The following is a 12,592-nucleotide window of genomic DNA, read 5'->3' on the forward strand; positions in this document are numbered from 1 at the left end:
AGAACTCTAAGGATTCCAAAAATTCTAATTTAGAACCTGGCCTTGCAAGCCCTTATGAAGGTACTAGAGGCCTAGTGCACGAATTCGTGAACGGGTGGGGTCCCTCGGAGTGGCCTTCGGGGATTGGGCGGAAACCGGCAGTCCAACGCCGCCTGCCGCTCCTGCTCATCCCGGCCCCACTGCACCTGCCGGGGGCTCGCATCCAGTCAGTCCTGATTGGGAGAGGCTCACACTGCAGCCTCGGCACTCACCAGCCATGAGCCCTGCATCTGGCGCCCCTCCTGAGGGGAATGAGGGGTGGCCGGATGTGATCAGCCCTCTGGGCAGGCGGTGGGATGCTCTTGCTGGCCCAGGATCCTGATCTGTCCTGCTGACATTTGCACTGGTTGTCGTGAGCCACCTGGTGGCGCTTTTATGTAGTTTCTTCCTTGTGGAGCATCTAGGGAGGGGAAGCGAAGCGGATGCAGTGGCAGTGCGTGAGGCCGACTTCCAGGAGGCTGGCAGCGCCAGTCCATTGGTGCCTGGCCCGTTCTCTGGAGATTGGACCAGCAGGACTACTGAGGGAGTGAGTGGCTGCTGCCGGGCTGATGGGCCACTGGGATGGGTTGGTCGCCTGAGTGGCACTCCTGCTGTGGGAGTGCACTGACGACCAGGGGGCAGCTACTGCGGTGAGCGTCTGCCCTCTGGTGGTCAGTGCATGTCATAGCAACTGGTTGACCAGTCATTGGGTTGCTTGGGCTTTTATGTATATAGATAGATTTGTTAGCTTAATTTATAACATTAAAATATTTAGGCCCTGACTGGTTTGACTCAGTGGATAGAGCATCGGCCTGCGGGCTCAAGGGTCCCAGGTTTGATTCCAGTCAAGGGCATGTACCTTGGTTGTGGGCACATCCCCAGTGGGGAGTGTGCAGGAGGCAGCTGATCAATGTTTCTCTGTCATTGATGTTTCTAGCTCTCTATTCCTCTCCCTTCCTCTTTGTAAAAAAATCAATAAAATATATTTAAAAATATATTTAGTATGTGAGTCTCCATTGTAGTTTTGCCCTAGCCCCCACAAGCAATAGGGGCAGATTTGAGGATTTCCCCCTCTTACTCCCGCCCCACTCTTATACCGCATTCCCATCTCCCTTCTGCCAAATTTAACTTGATAATTTTTGCTAGTTCAATTTTTAGTTCTTACAACACTGTGACTATATATTCCATTCAGAACTGAGCCATGTAGAAGACTTTGGTTACTCTTCCTTTCCTGCACAATTTTTCATTTTTCCTGGAATGAATAATTATCTTGTTTTTTAAAATTTGTTTAGTTGTCTATGTATTTATCAAAACCTGCCTTAAAATCTTCTCCAAACTGTCTAAATCTTTTCTCAGAATATCTAGATACAACAGATATTCTATCAACTTCACCTTCTTGAAGACATCTCTGCTGGAGCCTCTGACTTGTTCCACTCTGAGGGTTTATCCTCTATCCTTGCTGAACATCTGGCAACCTGGCATCTCCACTCATCCTCCGGGGTATTTTCTTTGCCTCTCTCCTTTGTTGGATCTTTGTTTTGCCATATTCAATGTCTTTTTTTTTTTTCTTGATTTATTCCCTCTTTGGGGAAGAGACTATCTTCCAGAAGCTTCCTGAGACAGAGGGTGATGCATTGTTTGGAAACTTTGCATGTTTGACATGGCCATTGTTCTACTCAGACACTGGATTGATTGTTTAGCTAGGAATTGACTTTCTTGAGACTTGTGAAGGCATTGGGGCATTACCTTCTAGTTTTCATCATTGCTTTTGAGATGAAAGCCTTTAAATCCTTATCCTTTGTGACTTTCTCCCCCTCTCTGAACATCTTCGTGTCGCCAGTGTTCTGAAATGGCACTGATATGTTTTGGTGAGAGGCTGTTTGTTGTGCTGGACACTCAGTGCCCCTCACTTCTGGGAAATAATATTGAACCATCCCATTGGTGATATCTTCCCTTCCATTTTCTCTGTTGTTTCTTTTTCTTTTCTTTTTTCAAATATATTTTTATTCGTTTTTATTTCTATTGATTTCAGAGAGAGGAAGGAAAAGGGAATGAAAGATAGAAACATCAATGATGATGTTTCTGGGGATCGAGCCTGAAACACAGGCATGTGCCCTTCACCAGAATTGAACCCGGGACCTTTCAGTCCGCAGACCGATGCTCTATCCACTGAGCCAAACTGGCTAGGGCTGTTGTTTCTTTTTTGAAACTCCTATAATTCAGAGGATGGTTCTGCTAGACTGGTTCTTCTAGTTTTTCATTTTTCTCTCCTACTTTCCATCTTTTTACTTTGTTTTCTTGAATATTTTCTCAATTTTATCTTTCCATCTCAATTTTATCTACTGAGAAATATTCTGAGTATTACTATTTTAAAGATGTTCATTACTCTCACCTGTTTTTATTCTCTGAATATTCATATATAGCATCTCATTTGTTTCAGAGTTGCATTAGCTTAGCTTATCTCTGAAGCTATTATAATTTTATTTAAGTTTTCTTCTTTCTGCATAATCTCTGTTTTCTCTAAACTTCTTTTTCTGTTGTTTTGGTCTCTTTCATGTTAGATTGTTTTCTTGAAGGTTTTATAATCCTTGGTTGTCTGTTCACATATAAGGATGGGTTACCAGAAAGCCTATTGGAAGCGTTTGTACCCTGCAGGTTCCAGTACATGATGGGCCTCGTTGGCCACAGCTTCACTGCAGGGAACCTCTGTTGTCAGCATCTTAAGGACTTCCTTCTTCGGGTGGTAAGCCATCTGGCACAATCAATTCTGTTTTACCATATGGTTACCCCACTGCTGCCTTAGGATCCATCTTTCTCTAGTCCAAGTCAATAACCACTCATCCACATGCTATCCAGCTTCTTAAAATATTTGGCTCTTTTCTCCTCTTCTGTTTCCCTGTCCTTAAAAAATCCCTTTGCTCTAGTTTTAGTGTATTATTAGTGGAGCAAAATTAGATACATGTGTTCAATCTACCATTTTTACCCAGAAATTTTAAATATAGTTTAACTTGTTTTTTTAAGGTTTTAAATAACCCAATTATGTTTCTGGATAGAGTTTTAGTCTTACAGAAGTCAGTGGGTCTTGCAGATAAAGAAACTGTCCAGCCCAGCCGGCGTGGCTCAGTGGTTGAGCACCCACCTATGAACGAAGAGGTCACAGTTTGATTCCCGTTCAGGGCACATGCCCGGGTTATGGGTTCCATCCCCAGTGTGGGGCGTGCAGGAGGCAGCCCATCAATGATTCTTTCTCATCATTGATGTTTCTCTCTCTCTTTACCTCTCTCTTCCTCTCTGAAGTCAATAAAAATATGTTTAATAATAATAAAAAAAAAAGAGTAAGAAAGAAACTGTCGTGCTGACCGGTTTGGCTCAGTGGATGGAGCATCGGCCTGCGGACTCAAGGGTCCCGGGTTCGATTCCGGTCAAGGGCATGTACCTTGGTTGCAGGCACATCCCCAGTGGGGAGTGTCCAGGAGGCAGCTGATCGATGTTTCTCTCTCATCAATGTTTCTATCTCTCTATTCCTCTCCCTTCCTCTCTGTGGAAAATCAATAAAATATATATATTTAAAAAAAAGAAACTGTCCACATCACTGGTTAAACGGTAAGGCTGAGACTTAGGGATAAGAGAAAAAAAAGAAACAATTCACAAGCAAAACCAGTCTGTGAAGTGTCCAAGTCCCCCATGACTGAAAGGCAGATCACCCCAGAGGATGCAACCGGGCATATGTGCTTACCAGGAATTGAACCATGACCTCCTGGTGCATGGATCCATACGCAACCACTGAGCAACACCAGCCGGGCAACATTGAATAATTTTATAACAGAGATATCATGAAGTTGAACTTATATAAATGAATTCTAATAAGATATTGCTTTTACCTCTTTTAGATTAAAAAAAGGTTCTACAAAAGGCTTTTCTTAGAAAGGGGGTTGGCTAAGTTTCTTAGTTTTTTGGCTGCGTTTTTTATTTATTTTTATTTTCTTTTGGCTGCTTTTTTTTTTTCTTAACTGTTGTGTTTTTTTTTTTAATATGTTTTATTGATTTTTTACAGAGGAAGGGAGAGGGATAGAGAGTTAGAAACATCGATCAGCTGCTCTTGCACAACCCCTACTGGGGATGTGCCCACAACCAAGGTACATGGCCTTGACCAGAATCCAACCTGGGACCCTGCAGTCCGCAGGCCGACGCTCTATTCACTGAGCCGAACCAAGGTCTTGGCTGCGTTTTTTATTTTTTAAATATATGTTTTATTGATTTTTTACAGAGAGGAAGGGAGAGAGATAAAGAGTTAGAAGCATCGATGAGAGAGAAACATCAATCAGCTGCCTCCTGCACATCCCCCACTGGGGATGTGCCCGTAACCAAGGTACATGCCCTTGACCGGAATCGAATCTGGGACCCTTCAGTCCGCAGGCCGACGCTCTATCTACTGAGCCAAACCGATTTCGGCTTGGCTGCGTTTTTTTAAAAAACATTTACAAACATCTCTCCTGGGCTAGTGATCACCTAATTAGGGCCCTTGAACTGTGGTGAAGGTATTATTAGCCACAGAGCTGCATGGGAAAGGAGCTTGGAAGAGGGAGCATCCCAGCCCCAAGGAAAAAGAAATGAAAGTAGAGAAGATTTTCAACCGCTGGTGTGGCTCAGGAACCAAGAGGTCACCGGTTCAATTCCTGGTCAGGGCATATGCCCGGGTCATAGGCTCGATCCCCAGTGGGGGCCATGCAGGAGGCAGCCAATCGATGACTTCCTCTCCATCAATGTTTCTATCTCTCTATCCCTCTCCCTTCCTCTCTCTCTATAAATCAATAAAAATATGTTTAAAAAAAGAAAGAAAGTAGAGAAGACTTTCCACCAAAAAGAGGAAAAGAGGAAGGGCTATTTCCTTATATCCTCCAGTACCCTCCTAATTAACTTCCAGCCCCTTGCACTATCTTATCTGCCCACAATCCCATCACAGTCTTAGGCATTATAAAACATTACATTTTTATTTTATTTTTTAAACATTATTACATTTTTAAAAATCAGCTTTATTGAGGTATAATTTACATATAATAAAATTCACCAATTTTAAGTGTATAGTGCATTTTCACAAATGTGTACAGTCATGTAACCACCACCATAATCATGACATAAACATTTCCTTCACTCAGAAACTTCCTTTTGTTTTGTGGTCAGTGTTTTTCTCCTCTTCTGGCTCCTGGCATTTACTGGTCTGCTTCCTGTCATAATTTTGCCTTTCCAGGATTTCAGATAAGTGGAATCATAGTTTGTAGTAGTTTGTGTCTGGCTTCTTTCACTGAGTACAGTGCTTTTGAGATTGTCCATGACGTTGCATGTGTGGAAGAAAAGGGGCCACATGCTAACCTGACTAACTCAGAGAAGGCCTGTGTGGCAGCCTTGCAAACTCATAGACCTAAAGTAACCACAAAGGTCCTAGCTGGTTTGGCTCAGTGGATAGAAGGGTCCCAGGTTTGATTCCGGCCAAGGGCACATGCCTGGGTTGCAGGCTCGATCCCCAGCAGGAGGCGTGCAGGAAGCAGCCGATCAATGATTTTCTCTCAGCATTGATGTTTCTCTCTCTCCCTCTCCATTCCTCTCTGAAATCAATAAAGAAATATATATATTTTTTTAATGAAAAAAAGAATTATAACCTTTAAAATTTTTAAAAATAAAAAATACAGTAACCACAAAAGATGGTCTGAAATTAAAACCTTTTAATTCAAAAGCAGTTTATAGTGGGTAGTCATGTCCTAGGCCAGTATCTTCCATGACAAAGATCAATTTTCGATCTTCACTGAGCCTATTGTCTTTTTGCATCTAAGATAACATATCTGTAGAATGTCAGCATAATTTGTAACTTCCCTTTTTTCAGACACCTCAGGGCACAACCAATGCGCCAGGGCGGAGCCCACAGATTCCCTCACTGTCATTGTTATCTTGTTAATTGTTCACTGTTAACTATCCTGTACCCACCTATGTAAAAGAAGTATGTGTCTATCATTTTACTTTTTATCTAATCCCAGAGGTCCCCCCCTTTATGCTTTCTCCCACCTCCCTAATTTATCACCAATGGATTTCATGTAACCTACTTATGTCTCCTCCTTTGATTGTAATGTATAAAACAAGGTGAAAAATTGCCATTTTTCGAAGCATTAATTATCCCAATAAGTTGAGAGTCTGCCTCAAAACAAGAAAAGTTCTACTGGGAACTTTCAGAGACCCTATTTTCCACTTCTTCGTACGGTTTGAAGTGCTGCTCAGAAAGTGCGTGTGCCATTGATCGGAACAAGTGCTAGTCTGAAGGAGCAAGGTCTGGTGAATATGGTGGTGGGTAATACTTCCCAGGCAAGATCTTTTAACGTGTCTTTAACTGGTTTTGAAGTGTGTGACGGTGTGTCATTATGAAGCAAAATTACTTTGCCGTGTCTTCTGGCCCATTACGATTAAATCATGGTTCAAATTGATTATTTGTTGTCGGTAGCGATCAGTATTAATGGTTTCACCTGGTTTTAGAAGCTCATAATACACCACACCTTCCTGATCCCACCAAACACAGAGCATTGTCTTCTTTCCAAAGGAATTTGGCCTTGCAATCAATGTTGATGGTTGACCTGGATCAGGGGTGGGCAACCTTTTTGTGAGTGCGTGCCAAAACCAGCAAAATCTCTGACTCAAAATTCTTCTGCATACCAACCCTAATTTTTTGAGAACATGTTACGCCTACTTGATATCTCTTAAGATGTACGTATGTGAAGTACCTTGAAGAAATAAAATTCATTCGAGCGACAAAAACACAGTATATGATGATGAAAAATACATTTATTTTTTAATGTATACATGTACACTGATAGTCCGACAGAAAACTTTATGACTCTGTTTGATATTATCAGTGGGACTTTTGCTGCTGCATCACTGATGACAGAGATTATACATCAGGTTTGTATTCCGTCAGGCTACTCCTGTTACGAGACTTAACAAAATTCATCACTGAGAACAAAGATTCACAAGCGTATGTGGATGAAATCATGGAGAATAATGCTGTTGCAAAGTTTTTTAAACAGAAAAAATTTTCTGGAATGGCATTCCAAGTTCTCAATAGTTCGTTTTCGACACTTCTCTCTGGTACTCCTGTCTCTAATCGCTTTTTTCCAATGTTTTCCAAGTCAACTCTAAGGTCAATAAATTTCTGCTTCCAAATAAAAAAGTCGATGTTAAGAAAAAAATTGTAAATGGAAGATTATAAGAGAGGGTTTCACTTGCCAGCAAAAGTTACTGGGGTGCCATGTTTGGCAAGCGTGCCAGGGGTTGCCCACCCCTGACCTGGATCAACCCATGATTTTGTGTGTTTGGGATTCTCCAAATAAATCCACTTTTCATTGCCAGTCACAATTCAATGCAAAAAAAGACTTTCCTTCATGCCGTTGGAGCAACATTTTACTGATTACTTTTCGGTTTTCCATTTGTCTTTTGTTCAGTTGATGTGGCACCCATTTTCCTTCCTTTAAAAACTTTTCCAGTGCTTGTAAATGATCAGAAATGGTTTGCTGAGCAACGTTTAATCTTTCTGCAAGTTGTTTTTTAGTTTGATGCACATCTTCATCCAGTAATGCTTGTAATTGTTGGTCTTCAAACTTTTTCGGTTGACCTGGACGTTGTTTTTCACATAGAAATCGTCACTTTTAAAGCATCTTAAACCAGCGTTCACAAGTATCTTGAGATGGAGCATGTTCACCATAAGCCTCCCAAAGTATACGATAGCTTTCAGCAGCACTTTTCTTCAAAATAATGAATTAAAACTTCCCGCAAATGCTCTTTTTTTGGCATGAAATTTGACATTTTTAAGAGTAAAAATATCTATGATGTTTACACCTTCAGAAAATTTGACATATGTAGTTTTGAAGCTTGTCAATGCAACAAAATAGCATACATATCAACTTGCATATATATCAACATATGTGTAACTCCATTTATTGAAAAAAAATCTGCATTATTCACTGGTACACCTAGTATATGTGCTACAAGCCTGCTCCATATCTATCTATGTCACCACCTGATTGATTCCCTCATTGTTTTTGCCCAGGAAAGGACCTGAACTTTCTCTGTTTCTATGTGTACGTACACCTTGTTTACTGCAGGCCCTTCCTTGGTTTCCCATGACTCCTGCTCTGTATCCAAAAACATTTTTTTTTTTCCAGCATGGTTGGTTTCTGTTATCAGGGTTGCTCAAACTGCCATGTCTGCCCCTGCCCATGTTCCACCTGCCTTTTGTTTCCCACTGGACCCCTGCCTTATCTGCCTATGTTTCAAACTAATTTCTCTCACTATTGTTCCATATGTATTTGGAAATAATATATGTCTTGCTGTTGTTGGATGTTCTATAAATGTTATTAACATAAAAATATTCAAACCTGTAAAAAATGTTTGTGAGTTTGAGCCAAACTGTTGACAATTGTCAGGAAGCAGAACCTCAACCAATTGAGAATAATGCTCTGGAGAATGGCGGGTTACATCTGTATTTATACACTAGAGGCCCAGTGCACGAATTCATGCATGGTTGGGGCCTCTTGGCCTGGCCAGTGATCAGGTCAATGGGGACTGGCTGGCTGGGGAGGGACCGAGGGAGGGCTCCAGGGCATGTCTGGCCCGTCTCACCCAGTCCCTATCAGCTGGACCCCAGCAGCAAGCTAACCTACCAGTCCTAGCGTCTGCCCCCTGGTGGTAGCGCACGTCATAGCAACTGGTCGAATGGTCGCCTGATCGGTTGGACACTAGCATATTAAGCTTTCATATATATAGATTGCAATAAAAGGAAGGGACTTAGGTGGGTTACATGAAATCCACTGGTGATAGACTAGAGAGGTGGGAGAAAGCAAAGCCGGGAAACCCCTGGGATTGGATAAAATACTTAGGTGGGTGCAGAACAATTAACATGATAACAATGAAGGAATTTATGGTATCTGTCCTGGCGCCCAGGCACATTAATTAGGTTGTGCCCCAAGGGGTCCAGAAAAAGGGAAGTTACAAGTTACCCAGACATTTCAAGGGTATGTTATCATAGATGCAAAAAGACAGATAGGCTCAGTTAAAGGTAAAGGTTGACCTTGTCAGTAAAGATACAGGCCTAGGATGTAACTACCCACCACAACTGCTTTTAGTTAAAGTTTAATTTCAGACCATCCTTTGTGGTTACTTTAGGTCTCTGAGTTTGCGAGACCCACGCAGGCCTCCCCTGAGCTTGTCAGGCCAGCACGTGGCCCCTTTCGTCCACAGAGTAAATGGAATTGTGTTGGCTGACCTCTATATCCTTACTTACTTTTCCTACTTCTACCCAATTCCTATAAGAGAAGTATTGATATCTCTACAATTGTGGATTTATCCATTTCTCTTTTCACTTCCTTTTTCTTTTAATCCTCACCCTAGGATGTTCTTTCATTGATTTTTTTTTTTTTTAAAGAATTTTTGTGAGTTTATTTGAGCCAAACTGTCGACATATGCCGGGAAGCAGAACCTCAATGAATTGAGATAATGCTCCAGAGAATGGCAGGTACATTTGTATTTATACATTGCAATCAAAGGAAGGACATAGGTGGGTTACATGAAATTCATTGGTGATAGATTAAGGAGGTGGGATAAAGCAAAGTAGGGGAAACCTCTGGGATTGGATAAAAAGTAAAATGAGGGACACTTACTTAGGTGGGTGCAGGAACAATTAACATGATAATAAAGGAATTTGTGGTATCTGTCCTGGCGTCCAGCACATTTGGTTGTGCCCCACAGGGGCTTTCATTGACTTTTAGAGAGTGGAATAGAGAGGGAAAGACAGAGAGAAATATTGATGTGAGAGAAACACATTGATTGGTTGCCTCCTGCAAGTGCCCTAATCAGGGCCCAGGCTGGGGAGGAGGCTGCAACCGAGGTACATGCCCTTGACCGGAATCGACCCTGGGACCCTTCGGTCTACAGGCTGACCCTCTATCCACTGAGCCAAACTGGCTAGGGCCACTTCTGTAAGTTTTTGTTTTTGTTTTGCTGCCTGTATTTTGAAGCTATGCTATTAGGGGCATACACATATAGGGTTATGTCCCCTTTATTAATCGACACCTTTATTGATATGGAAAGCCCCTCCCTTTTAATCTTTGCTAATATTTCTTGTTCAAAAATCTGTTATTAATATAGCCACTCCAACATTCTTTTGATTAGTATTAGCATGGTTTATCTCTTTCCATCGTTTTTCTTTGTGGAAGAAAAGAGGCCTGACTGCATGGTGACTTTGCAAACTCAGAGACCTAAAGTAACCACAAGGATGGTCTGAAATAAAAACTTTTTTTTTTATATTTTATTGATTTTTTACAGAGAGGAAGGGAGAGAGATAGAGAGTTAGAAACACTGATGAGAGAGAAACATCGATCAGCTGCCTCCTGCACATCTCCTATTGGGGATGTGCCCGCAACCCAGGTACATGCCCTTGACCGGAATCGAACCTGGGACCTTTCAGTCTGCAGGCCGACGCTCTGTCCACTGAGCCAAACCGGTTTCAGCAATAAGAACTTTTTAACTAAAAGCAGTTTATGGCAGGTAGTCATGGCCTAGGCTAGACTTTCTCTGACAAAAGTACATCTTTAACTTACCTAAGTCTGTCTTATGTCTTTTGTATCTATGATAACATATCTTTGAAATGTCAGGGTAACTCCCTTTTTTTCCCCAGACCCCTTAGGGCACAACCAACATACCACACCAGAAACCATAAATCTTCTTGGTTTGTTATCATGTTAACTGTTAACTATATGTAGGTAAGAGATGTATGTGTCTATCATTTTACTTTTCACCCAATCCCAGAGATTTTCCCGCTTTGCTGTCTCCTCCCTCCCTCTAACCTATCAACAATGAATTTCATGTAACCTACTCGTGTCTTCTCTTTTAATTGTAATGTGTACAATAAGGTACAAACCTGCCATTCTCTGGAGCATTATCTCAATGAGTTGAGATTTTGCTTCTGGGCAATTATCAAATTGCTTGGCTCAAATAAACTCACAAAAATTCTCTATAGGTTTGAATGTTTTTTACATTGATATCTTTTTTAATATATTTTTATTAATTTCAGAGAGGAAGGGAGAGGGAGAGAGAGATAGAAACGTCAATGATGAGAGAGAATCATTGATCGGCTGTCTCCTGCACACCCTCTGCTGGGGATAGAGCCCACAACCAGGGCATGTGCCCTGACCAGAAATCTAACCATGACCTCCTGGTTCATAGGTTGACACTCAACTGCTGAGCCACATCGGCGGGGCCATGGGTATCTTTTTATTTAAAGTGCGTTTCTTATAGACAGCAGCTAGTTGAGTCTTGGGTTTTAATTGAATCTTACAATATTTATTTTTTAATTGGATGTTTAGGTCATTTATATGTAATTTAATTATCAGTATGTTGGGTTTAAAAGGAAGAAGAAAAGAAGGGAGTCGGAAAGGGGCGGGGGGGGGGGGGGGAAGAAAGGACCCTGGATTGGGAGTTGGGAAACCAGGTTGAAGTCCTGACTGTCCCTCCCAGCTCTGTAACTTTAGGTAAATCTCCTTACTCCTCTGAGCTATAGTTGCCTAGCACATGTTTGTAAGATGAATAAGTTATTTATAAATTACAACATGCTCTGAAATTGTAAGGATTAAAGGATTATCCAGTGACAGACTTATAGACAGGTACCATAAACCAAGGTATGAGTAGCTCAGAGACAGATCTCATTTGTTTCTACATTTCCAGCACCTAGCCCTGTGCCTGGCACATAGAATGATACCAGTAAGTGTTGTTGAGTGAATGAGTCAATGAAAGAAGTAACTTTGGGGAGGTGGGGAGGAGCTGGGAGAAGGGGGAGAAGGGGAGGAAATGGGAGATACCTGTAATACTACCAACTATAAAAATGTATATTAAAAAATAAATAACAAAGAAGTAACTGTTTTTCTCTCTCTCCCTTTCCCTTCCTCTCTGAAAACAATCCTATATGATAAAGATGTAATATGCAAATGGTCGTTACATAACGACTGACTGCTTAACGATCTGATCACGGATCAGCAGGAGGGTGGGGCAGGGAGCTACAAGTGGGCAGTGGAGAGCTACAGGAGGGGACAGGGCAGTAAGCTATGGGGGCAGACAGGGGGGCGGGGGTAGCTACAGGAGGGCGGCAGTGAGCTACTGGCTACAAGCGGATGGCAGAGAGCTACAGGAGGGGGCAGGGCAGCAAGCTACGAGGGAGGGGCAGGGGGAACTACAGGAAGGCGGCAATGAGCTACTGGCACACAGATTGATGCACAGGCCTACTATTCCTCCTTCCTATATAATAAAAGGGTAATATGCAAATTGACCCTAATGGCAGACCGGGAACAACTGGTCACTATGATGTGCACTATCAGGGGGCAGATGCTCAACGCAGGAGCTGCCCCCTGGTGGTCAGTGCGCTTCCACAGGGGGAGCACTACTCAGCCAAAAGCCGGCTCATGGCTGGCCAGCACAGCGGCGGTGGCAGGAGCCTCTCTCTCCTCTGCAGCAGCTCTAAGGATGTCTGTCTAATGGCTTAGGAGAA

Source organism: Myotis myotis, unplaced genomic scaffold (genome assembly GCF_014108235.1).
Source record: "Myotis myotis isolate mMyoMyo1 unplaced genomic scaffold, mMyoMyo1.p scaffold_m19_p_3, whole genome shotgun sequence".
Classification (NCBI taxonomy): Eukaryota; Metazoa; Chordata; class Mammalia; order Chiroptera; family Vespertilionidae; genus Myotis; species Myotis myotis.